Raw genomic sequence first — 10,838 nt, forward strand, 5'->3', positions numbered from 1 at the left:
AAAGCAGGCTTGGGCAAACTTGGGTCCTCCAGGTGTTTTGGACTCCAACTCCCAAAATTCCTAACAGCCTACCGGCTGTTAGGAATAGTGGGAGTTGGAGTCCAAAACACCTGGAGGACCCAAGTTTGCCCAAGCCTGCAATAAAGGATTCCTCCAGGAATGAAGCAGCCAGGCCTTGGAGCTGAAAGGCCATTAAATGAAAATGCTAATCAAGATTGCCAACTGCAACATTCACACTTGCCTCAAGCAGACAATAGTTCTTTCTCCCACCCTGGACTTTCCACAGATATATAAACCCCACTTCCCTAGTTTCCAACATACCTCTAGGTGCCTGCCATAGATGCAGGCGAAACGTCAGGAGAGAATGCTTCTGGCACAGGGCCATACAGCCCGGAAAACTCACAGCAACCCAGCTTTTCCCAAAGTTAACATGAACACACACATTCAGGACTGTTCTGCAGCCTGCCTTCCTCCTTACCTCCCTGATCTGGCCAAACGGGCTTTCCTCCCTCCTAGCCTCTTCCCAAGGCGAGAAGAAATGCGCCTCTCTCTCCTCCCTGCGGGACTGAAGGAGGGTTTATTTCTTCTCGTCCTGATCAACAAGTGAAATGCCAGGCAGAGAGCAAGAACTGGACTTTCAGCCAAAGTTTGGCACTTCTTTTACCTTTTTTTTTTTGCGCGCGCGCGAGTTTTCTCTCCTGCTCCCTTCCCTCTCCTTGGGAGGAAAAAAATAATAATAAATCAATGCTGAAATTCCTGCTGCTGCCCTTCAACTTACCATGCGACCAAAAAGAGAGAGAGACAGAAAAGAAACCAAGTTCCTCCAAAAAGGAAAAAAAAAGGGGGAGTACAAAAAATGAAATAAAAATGGCGTTTTTATAATAGTTTTACATGTTCTTCAGTTTGTCTTCCACCAATCAAAAAAACAAAAAAACAAACAAACATGAACGCTCCTGTGTCTTTAAGGGAAGGGAAAGGCAGGGAAGGGAGCGCGCGCCTGCTTGCCTGCCTGCGTGCCTCCCTGCAAGGCGCTCAGAGCGTGGCTTCTCAGCAGCTGCTCTCCCGAGCTGGAATGCCAGTTGCAGGCAACAGCCAGCCGGTCCCGCCCTCTCAGGAAGCATGGCATGCTGGGAGCTGTGGTCCGCGGCTCGGCTTCGGCGCGCCCCCTTTCGCCTTCTCTGCGTGCCACTCGGACTACGACTCCCAGAAACCCTCAGGAAGGGGAAACGGGGCCCCGCCTCCCTCCGCCCACCTGGCTGAAGGGCTTGACTGATGAACCAGGAATGTAGGTGCAGAGAAGGAAAATGGGCGTTTTGTCACAAACGGATTTGGAGGCATTCTTTCATAAGACCGGGAAGTATTTGGAGGGATTGTGCAGAGGGGATATTCCACCCCCCTCCTTCTTGAGTCACTGCCTTAACCAGCTTAAAGGTGGACCTGATCGTTTACTACACACACATTCCTTTGTCAAATGGATTTGGATTGTGTACATTGGTTTGATGAGGAAATGGGACCCCCTGCTGGCGCCTCGAGGAATGAACAGGCAGCTAGAGTTCTGTTTTCTTTGGGTTGCTGTCAGATAACATGAATCTCAAGCTGTATTCCCTGAACTGACCTGGGGTGCATCTTCACTGTAGAATTAATGCAGCTTGACACCGCCTTAACTGCCATGGCCGAAGGCTGTGGAATCGTGAGAGTTGTAACCTTGCAAGGTGTATATATAGCCTTCTCTGTCAAACTACAAATCCCACTTCATAGCACTGAGCCATGGCAGTTGCAGTGGGGTCAAACTGCATTACTTCTACACCCTAAGGCTCCTAGCTATGAAGTGTTTTGTATAGTCAAAACATGTAAAGGGAAGGATATAAAATGAAGGCATTATCCCCCCGCCCAAAAAAAAAAAAAATCTGCACCCCCTCCGATTAAATTTTCCTACAGTGCCCACATTTCTAGCACTGCAGTAACTTTACACTTCTGTTTTAGGCTTCCAAAGAAAAAGGGTTGTAAAGTTACCAAGAGAACGTGAACATAGTAAATATAAAAGCTTTCTGTGAGCTTTCTGGGCTGTATGACCATGTTCCAGAAGCATTCTCTCCTGACATTTCACCCACATCTATGGCAGGCATCCTCAGAGGTTGTGAGGTCTGTTGGAAACTAGGCAAGTGAGGTTCATAGATCTGTGGAAAATCCTGGGTGGGAGAAATAACTTGTCTGTTGGAGGCAAGTGTGAATGTTGCAATTAGCCACCTTGATTAGCATTACATAGCCTTGCAGCTTCAAGGCCTGGCTGCTTCCTGCCTGGGGAAATCCTTTGTTGGGAGGTGTTAGCTGGCCCTGATTGTTTCCTATGTGGAATTCCCCTATTTTCGACAACACATTAAAGGCATTATGTTCCTCCCGCAAAATAATTCTGCTCCCCCTCCGATTAAATTTTTCTACAGTGCCCACATTTCTAGCACTGCGGTAACTTTACACTTCCGTTTTAGTCATTCAAAGAAACATAGTTTAGACTGCCAAAGAAAAAGGGTTGTAAAGCTACCAAGAGAACGTGAAAATAGTAAATTTAAAAGCGTGTATTACAATGAGTGTGGTTTTAGTGTTGGACTAGGACGCTGAGAGCCCATGCTCAAATTCCCACTCAGCCATTGAAACCTCAATGGGTGACCTGGGCATGGGCAAGTCACTCTCTCTCAGCCTCAAAGGAGGCAAAGGGCAAATCCCCTCTGAAAAACATTCTGCCAGGGTTCACCTAATTTTTTTCCTCAGCCAAGCTGGGATTTGAACCCTCATCTCCAGAGTCATAGGATGAATCTGTTTATTTTATTTATTTACATCATTTTTACCGTATGGTGGTGTCAAACTGCATTAATTCTACAGTGCAGATGCACCCAAGTCCAGCCTCAAAGCGCTACGCCACATTGGCTCATGAGTGAATATATGTAACACGAAATACTGTACTGCCCAGACTCAACATTATATAGGTGACCTCTAAAACCTAGAACTCTTCAAAATGGAAAGCGAAGGTCTCACAACTTATTATAGACATCAATTCAACAAACTTGTTAAAGGAAAAAGTAAAATTCCAAGCAGTTCCTCTTTAAAATACACATAGTTTTACAAACCGACCTCAAATTCAGTGCCAGTCATGTCATCCACCTATTTACAAAAGGAAAGAGCCAACATTTCAGGTCAAATTGAACAAAAATATAAAGGTTTATTCACAAGACTAACAATATATTTGCCCATGTATTCATGTATATACCATTAGTAAGTCCCTTTGAATTTAGTGGGCTTATAGAACTGCACTCTTAATAGACAGCTGACAAGTACAAATGTATAAAATCAGTTCGGCAATTTGGAAGAAAAATAAACTTTCTCCCCATTACCGTTGAGGAACCAAACTGGCGATTTGGTTTACACTGAATTTCCTTCCCTGTTCTTTGACTGTCAGGAAAGTCATTGTTCATATGTATAAACAAAAGCAGTTCTTAAAAGAACTGTACCAGTTTATGTAGTCATTTCCCAGGATAATTTTTTCTATTCTTGTCCTTTTCCCAGTTTTGAATCTATGCCACTTGGATTCTAAACCAACATACATCCCATTGTTTTCAGCGAATCAGATATAGGTCTCCTCTGAAGTTAGGTTGTCAGAAAACCCCAGTAAATGCATATTAGATTGTAGCCTATTGTTTCATAATATATTTTGTATCTATAATATCTTCCACCCCTTGAATATGAGAATCTCCACTGAAAACTTTCAAATGCTAATTGTGCATGTCCACGAAAGAAAATGCTTATTTTTAAATTAATCTGTGCTATAAAACAGTTAAAAGGCTCTGTGTTTGCTTTGTGACAAGGACCATATCTTTACTTGCATTGTAGTTTTTATGAGCTATGCTGTTGTCCGCTAAAGAACACCTGCAGTTTGGGATCAGTTAAATGTAATAACTAGCAGCCAGATCAAATTCTCATGAATTCAATAGGGCTTAGTGTGGATATGATTGTAATCCAAATCATAGCTACTGCTTGGAAAGAATTTGATATCCCGCTTTATAGCTGACCTACCTGTGAGTACCTTTGATTAGCAACAATTAGCAGGTGATAACATTAGTATCTCCACCTGTGAGCAAGCTTTATTTGTTAATCCATGTAAGATCAAGTTACTGTGAAAGGCACAGGTACAGAGGCTGACTAGCTAGCTGGCAAGCTTATACAGGAAGTTCCTGAGTTACAAACATCTAACTTAGAAACAACTGTGTTCTTGATGGCTTTCATGGCTGGAATCACTGGGTTGCTGTGAGTTTTCTGGGCTGTGTGGCCATGTTCCAGAAGCATTCTCTCCTGATGTTTTGCCCACATCTATGACAGGTATCTTCAGAGGTTCAGAGGTATATTGGAAACTAAGCAAATGAGTTTTCTCCATACTTCACAACCTCTGAGGATGCCTGCCATAGATGTGGGCGAAACGTCAGAAGAGAATACTTCTGGAACATGGCCATACAGTCCGAAAAACATACAACAACCCAGATGAGGTTTATTTTTCTGTGGATGGTCCTGGGTGGAAGCAAAAACTCTTATCTGTTAGAGTGTGAACATTGTAATTAATCACCTTGATTAGCATTTAATGGCCTTGGAGCTCCTGGGGAAATCCTTTGTTGGGAGGTGTTAACTGATCCTGATTATTTCTTGACTGGAATTCCCCTGTTTTCAGAGTGTTGTTCTTTATTTATTGTCCTGGTTTTAGAGTTGAACAAAATCTGGTTACCAGTATTTAAAAAAACTCCAAACTCAGGACAATAAAGAACAGCACTTACAACTTACATACAAATTCAGTTTAAGAACAATCCTACAGGACTTATCCTATTCGTAACCTGGGGACTATTTGTAATTCCCAAATTCCAGTCCTACAGATGTCAACTCCCAGGCCCTATCTACACTACCATATAATGGAGTTTCATAATGCAGTTTAACTGATTGAAACTGCATTATAAGGCAGTGTAAATGGGGCCTCAGATGCCTTGTTCAGTGATCTGGGATTCTGAAAGCTGAAACCAGAATACCCAGCTGACCAGAATTTGGGAAATACTGAGCACTACCAGAGAAGAGGTCCTAAGGGCCCTTCCCCACAGCCCTGTATCTCAGAATATCTGCTTTGAACTGGGTTATCTGCATCCACACTGCCATATATTCCAGTTCAAAGCAGATAATGTGGGATTTTCTGCCTTGATATTCTGGGATATGGGGCTGTGTGGAAGGGCCCTAAGACTGGCTCTATGCTGTAGAGCAGTGGTTCCCAACCTTTGGGCCTCCGGGTGTTTTGGATTTGAACTCCCAGGAATCCCAGCCATTTTATCAGCTGTTAGGAACTGTGAGAGTTGAAATCCAAAACACCTGGAGGGCCAAAGGTTGGGAACCACTGCTGTAAAGTTAATGCAGTTTGACACCAGTTTAACTGCTCAATGCTATAGGATCATGGGTTTTGTAATTTAATCTTCTCTTTGGCAGAGAAGGCTACAACTCCCATGATTCCACAACACTGAAGTATGGCAGTTAAAGCATCACCAAACTACATTAATTCTACACTGTAGACACGGTCAGTGATGACAATATTCAGTTGAAGGGTTTGTGTTTTGATAAACAAATCCTTGCTTTCCCACAATCGCATTCCTGGGCCGGGCAAGATTTGTGCAAAAGGGGTTGTAGTGTGATTTCCTGAGGCTGAGAGAGTGTGACTCCCCCAAAAGATTTCATGGCCAAATTGGTCTGTAGAGGACTCGGTAACCCAACACATAAACTGGGAGCAAGGCTGGATCTACACTACCATATTGTTTCTGATTCCCAGATTATCGGTTTGAACTGGATTATCTGACAGTGTGGAGTCTTATAATTGAGTTAAGGATCTGGGTTATAGGGCAGCGTAGATCCAGCCTCAGGTGCTACAATGCTTTGGTGGTCATTAAAAAAGCACTTGTCAAGGCCAGGAAGGCCTTTGTGGGAAAGCAACCATTTCCTTTTCAAAAGTAAAACAGACCTGCAGCTGGCAGCATTTAATTCCCCTTGAGGTATTGCCAGGTATGTTCTTTTAATTGTATTTGTTGGGCATGGAGTGAAATATCCGAAGGGTTGGGTTGCTATGACTTTTCCGGGCTGTGTGGCCATGTTCCAGAAGCATTCTCTCCTGATGTTTTGCCCACATCTATGACAGGTATCTTCAGAGGTTCAGAGGTATATTGGAAACTAAGCAAATGAGTTTTCTCCATACTTCACAACCTCTGAGGATGCCTGCCATAGATGTGGGCGAAACGTCAGAAGAGAATACTTCTGGAACATGGCCATACAGTCCGAAAAACATACAACAACCCAGATGAGGTTTATTTTTCTGTGGATGGTCCTGGGTGGAAGCAAAAACTCTTATCTGTTAGAGTGTGAACATTGTAATTAATCACCTTGATTAGCATTTAATGGCCTTGGAGCTCCTGGGGAAATCCTTTGTTGGGAGGTGTTAACTGATCCTGATTATTTCTTGACTGGAATTCCCCTGTTTTCAGAGTGTTGTTCTTTATTTATTGTCCTGGTTTTAGAGTTGAACAAAATCTGGTTACCAGTATTTAAAAAAACTCCAAACTCAGGACAATAAAGAACAGCACTTACAACTTACATACAAATTCAGTTTAAGAACAATCCTACAGGACTTATCCTATTCGTAACCTGGGGACTATTTGTAATTCCCAAATTCCAGTCCTACAGATGTCAACTCCCAGGCCCTATCTACACTACCATATAATGGAGTTTCATAATGCAGTTTAACTGATTGAAACTGCATTATAAGGCAGTGTAAATGGGGCCTCAGATGCCTTGTTCAGTGATCTGGGATTCTGAAAGCTGAAACCAGAATACCCAGCTGACCAGAATTTGGGAAATACTGAGCACTACCAGAGAAGAGGTCCTAAGGGCCCTTCCCCACAGCCCTGTATCTCAGAATATCTGCTTTGAACTGGGTTATCTGCATCCACACTGCCATATATTCCAGTTCAAAGCAGATAATGTGGGATTTTCTGCCTTGATATTCTGGGATATGGGGCTGTGTGGAAGGGCCCTAAGACTGGCTCTATGCTGTAGAGCAGTGGTTCCCAACCTTTGGGCCTCCGGGTGTTTTGGATTTGAACTCCCAGGAATCCCAGCCATTTTATCAGCTGTTAGGAACTGTGAGAGTTGAAATCCAAAACACCTGGAGGGCCAAAGGTTGGGAACCACTGCTGTAAAGTTAATGCAGTTTGACACCAGTTTAACTGCTCAATGCTATAGGATCATGGGTTTTGTAATTTAATCTTCTCTTTGGCAGAGAAGGCTACAACTCCCATGATTCCACAACACTGAAGTATGGCAGTTAAAGCATCACCAAACTACATTAATTCTACACTGTAGACACGGTCAGTGATGACAATATTCAGTTGAAGGGTTTGTGTTTTGATAAACAAATCCTTGCTTTCCCACAATCGCATTCCTGGGCCGGGCAAGATTTGTGCAAAAGGGGTTGTAGTGTGATTTCCTGAGGCTGAGAGAGTGTGACTCCCCCAAAAGATTTCATGGCCAAATTGGTCTGTAGAGGACTCGGTAACCCAACACATAAACTGGGAGCAAGGCTGGATCTACACTACCATATTGTTTCTGATTCCCAGATTATCGGTTTGAACTGGATTATCTGACAGTGTGGAGTCTTATAATTGAGTTAAGGATCTGGGTTATAGGGCAGCGTAGATCCAGCCTCAGGTGCTACAATGCTTTGGTGGTCATTAAAAAAGCACTTGTCAAGGCCAGGAAGGCCTTTGTGGGAAAGCAACCATTTCCTTTTCAAAAGTAAAACAGACCTGCAGCTGGCAGCATTTAATTCCCCTTGAGGTATTGCCAGGTATGTTCTTTTAATTGTATTTGTTGGGCATGGAGTGAAATATCCGAAGGGTTGGGTTGCTATGACTTTTCCGGGCTGTGTGGCCATGTTCCAGAAGCATTCTCTCCTGATGTTTTGCCCACATCTATGACAGGTATCTTCAGAGGTTCAGAGGTATATTGGAAACTAAGCAAATGAGTTTTCTCCATACTTCACAACCTCTGAGGATGCCTGCCATAGATGTGGGCGAAACGTCAGAAGAGAATACTTCTGGAACATGGCCATACAGTCCGAAAAACATACAACAACCCAGATGAGGTTTATTTTTCTGTGGATGGTCCTGGGTGGAAGCAAAAACTCTTATCTGTTAGAGTGTGAACATTGTAATTAATCACCTTGATTAGCATTTAATGGCCTTGGAGCTCCTGGGGAAATCCTTTGTTGGGAGGTGTTAACTGATCCTGATTATTTCTTGACTGGAATTCCCCTGTTTTCAGAGTGTTGTTCTTTATTTATTGTCCTGGTTTTAGAGTTGAACAAAATCTGGTTACCAGTATTTAAAAAAACTCCAAACTCAGGACAATAAAGAACAGCACTTACAACTTACATACAAATTCAGTTTAAGAACAATCCTACAGGACTTATCCTATTCGTAACCTGGGGACTATTTGTAATTCCCAAATTCCAGTCCTACAGATGTCAACTCCCAGGCCCTATCTACACTACCATATAATGGAGTTTCATAATGCAGTTTAACTGATTGAAACTGCATTATAAGGCAGTGTAAATGGGGCCTCAGATGCCTTGTTCAGTGATCTGGGATTCTGAAAGCTGAAACCAGAATACCCAGCTGACCAGAATTTGGGAAATACTGAGCACTACCAGAGAAGAGGTCCTAAGGGCCCTTCCCCACAGCCCTGTATCTCAGAATATCTGCTTTGAACTGGGTTATCTGCATCCACACTGCCATATATTCCAGTTCAAAGCAGATAATGTGGGATTTTCTGCCTTGATATTCTGGGATATGGGGCTGTGTGGAAGGGCCCTAAGACTGGCTCTATGCTGTAGAGCAGTGGTTCCCAACCTTTGGGCCTCCGGGTGTTTTGGATTTGAACTCCCAGGAATCCCAGCCATTTTATCAGCTGTTAGGAACTGTGAGAGTTGAAATCCAAAACACCTGGAGGGCCAAAGGTTGGGAACCACTGCTGTAAAGTTAATGCAGTTTGACACCAGTTTAACTGCTCAATGCTATAGGATCATGGGTTTTGTAATTTAATCTTCTCTTTGGCAGAGAAGGCTACAACTCCCATGATTCCACAACACTGAAGTATGGCAGTTAAAGCATCACCAAACTACATTAATTCTACACTGTAGACACGGTCAGTGATGACAATATTCAGTTGAAGGGTTTGTGTTTTGATAAACAAATCCTTGCTTTCCCACAATCGCATTCCTGGGCCGGGCAAGATTTGTGCAAAAGGGGTTGTAGTGTGATTTCCTGAGGCTGAGAGAGTGTGACTCCCCCAAAAGATTTCATGGCCAAATTGGTCTGTAGAGGACTCGGTAACCCAACACATAAACTGGGAGCAAGGCTGGATCTACACTACCATATTGTTTCTGATTCCCAGATTATCGGTTTGAACTGGATTATCTGACAGTGTGGAGTCTTATAATTGAGTTAAGGATCTGGGTTATAGGGCAGCGTAGATCCAGCCTCAGGTGCTACAATGCTTTGGTGGTCATTAAAAAAGCACTTGTCAAGGCCAGGAAGGCCTTTGTGGGAAAGCAACCATTTCCTTTTCAAAAGTAAAACAGACCTGCAGCTGGCAGCATTTAATTCCCCTTGAGGTATTGCCAGGTATGTTCTTTTAATTGTATTTGTTGGGCATGGAGTGAAATATCCGAAGGGTTGGGTTGCTATGACTTTTCCGGGCTGTGTGGCCATGTTCCAGAAGCATTCTCTCCTGATGTTTTACCCACATCTATGGCAGGCATCCTCAGAAGTTGTGAGGTATATTGGAAACTAGGCAAGTGGGGTTTATATATCTGTGGAAGTTCCAGGTTGTGAGAAAGAACTCTTGTCTATCTGAGGCAAGTATGAATGTTGCAATTGGCCTGCTTGATTAGCATTGAATAGCCTGGCAACTTCAAAGCTTGACTGTATTCTGCCTGGGAGAATTCTTTGTTGGAAAGTGTTCACTGGCCCTGGTTGTTTCTTGACTGCAATTCCCCTGTCTTCTGAGTGTTGTTCTTTATATATTTACTGTCCTGATTTTAGAGGGTTTTTAAATACTGATAGTCAGATTTTGTTCATTTTCATGGTTTCCTCCTTTCTGTTGCTGCGTGTGGTGGTCCCTATGTAGACTTGTCCACAGCTTCATGGGATACGGTAGACTCCTGCAGAGGTGAGAGGATCCCTCTCGTCCTTTGCTGAATGTAGCATTTGTTGGATTTTCTTAGTGGGTCTGGAGATTGCCAGGTGTGTCCTTTTAATTGTATTAGTTGGGCATGGAGTGAAATACCAGAAGGGTTTCTCTCGAGTGTGACGCCGCAAAGCCGCCGCTAGGGGGCTTGGGACCGAGCCGAAGTGTCAACGACTCCATGTTGAGGAGAAGCGCGGGAAAGCGGGACGAAACCGCTCCAACTCGGCCAGGCATGGAAGCCATCTCTCAGTGGGATCGAAAAGAGACTCCCCCGACACAGACCCCCCCCCTAACATTTTGTGTCCTGCATAAGTTGTGAAGGGCTTTTTCTGACCATGCGACCTGCAGTTGCCTGAGGGTGCGTCCACACTGCATAATTAACGCAGTTTGACAGCACTTTAGTTGAAGCTTGGTCAGACACCAGGCTAGGTAAGGCAAAGGTTTTCCCCTGACATTAAGTCTACTCGTGTCGGACTCTGGGGAGTTGGCGCTCATCTCCATGTCTAAGCGGAAGAGCCGGCGTTGTC

At 43.7% G+C, this 10,838-nt stretch overlaps 1 protein-coding gene across 2 annotated transcripts in view; it reads right to left on the reverse strand.

Moving 5' to 3' along the window:
* The window catches only part of ak4 (adenylate kinase 4), a 44,278-nt gene extending 43,185 nt beyond the window's left edge, over window positions 1-1,093 (reverse strand). Inside the window, exon 1 of one of the 2 annotated variants that reach the window (XM_062978223.1) lies at window positions 779-1,093. The gene's annotated coding sequence lies outside the window, so the exon portion shown is untranslated. Of the gene's footprint in view, window positions 1-478; window positions 607-778 lie in introns of those variants that run through there. The other variant, XM_062978225.1, reaches the window with a different exon arrangement.
* Between the last annotated feature and the right edge of the window lie 9,745 nt (window positions 1,094-10,838).

This window comes from Anolis carolinensis, chromosome 4 (assembly GCF_035594765.1).
Source record: "Anolis carolinensis isolate JA03-04 chromosome 4, rAnoCar3.1.pri, whole genome shotgun sequence".
Taxonomy (NCBI): Eukaryota; Metazoa; Chordata; class Lepidosauria; order Squamata; family Dactyloidae; genus Anolis; species Anolis carolinensis.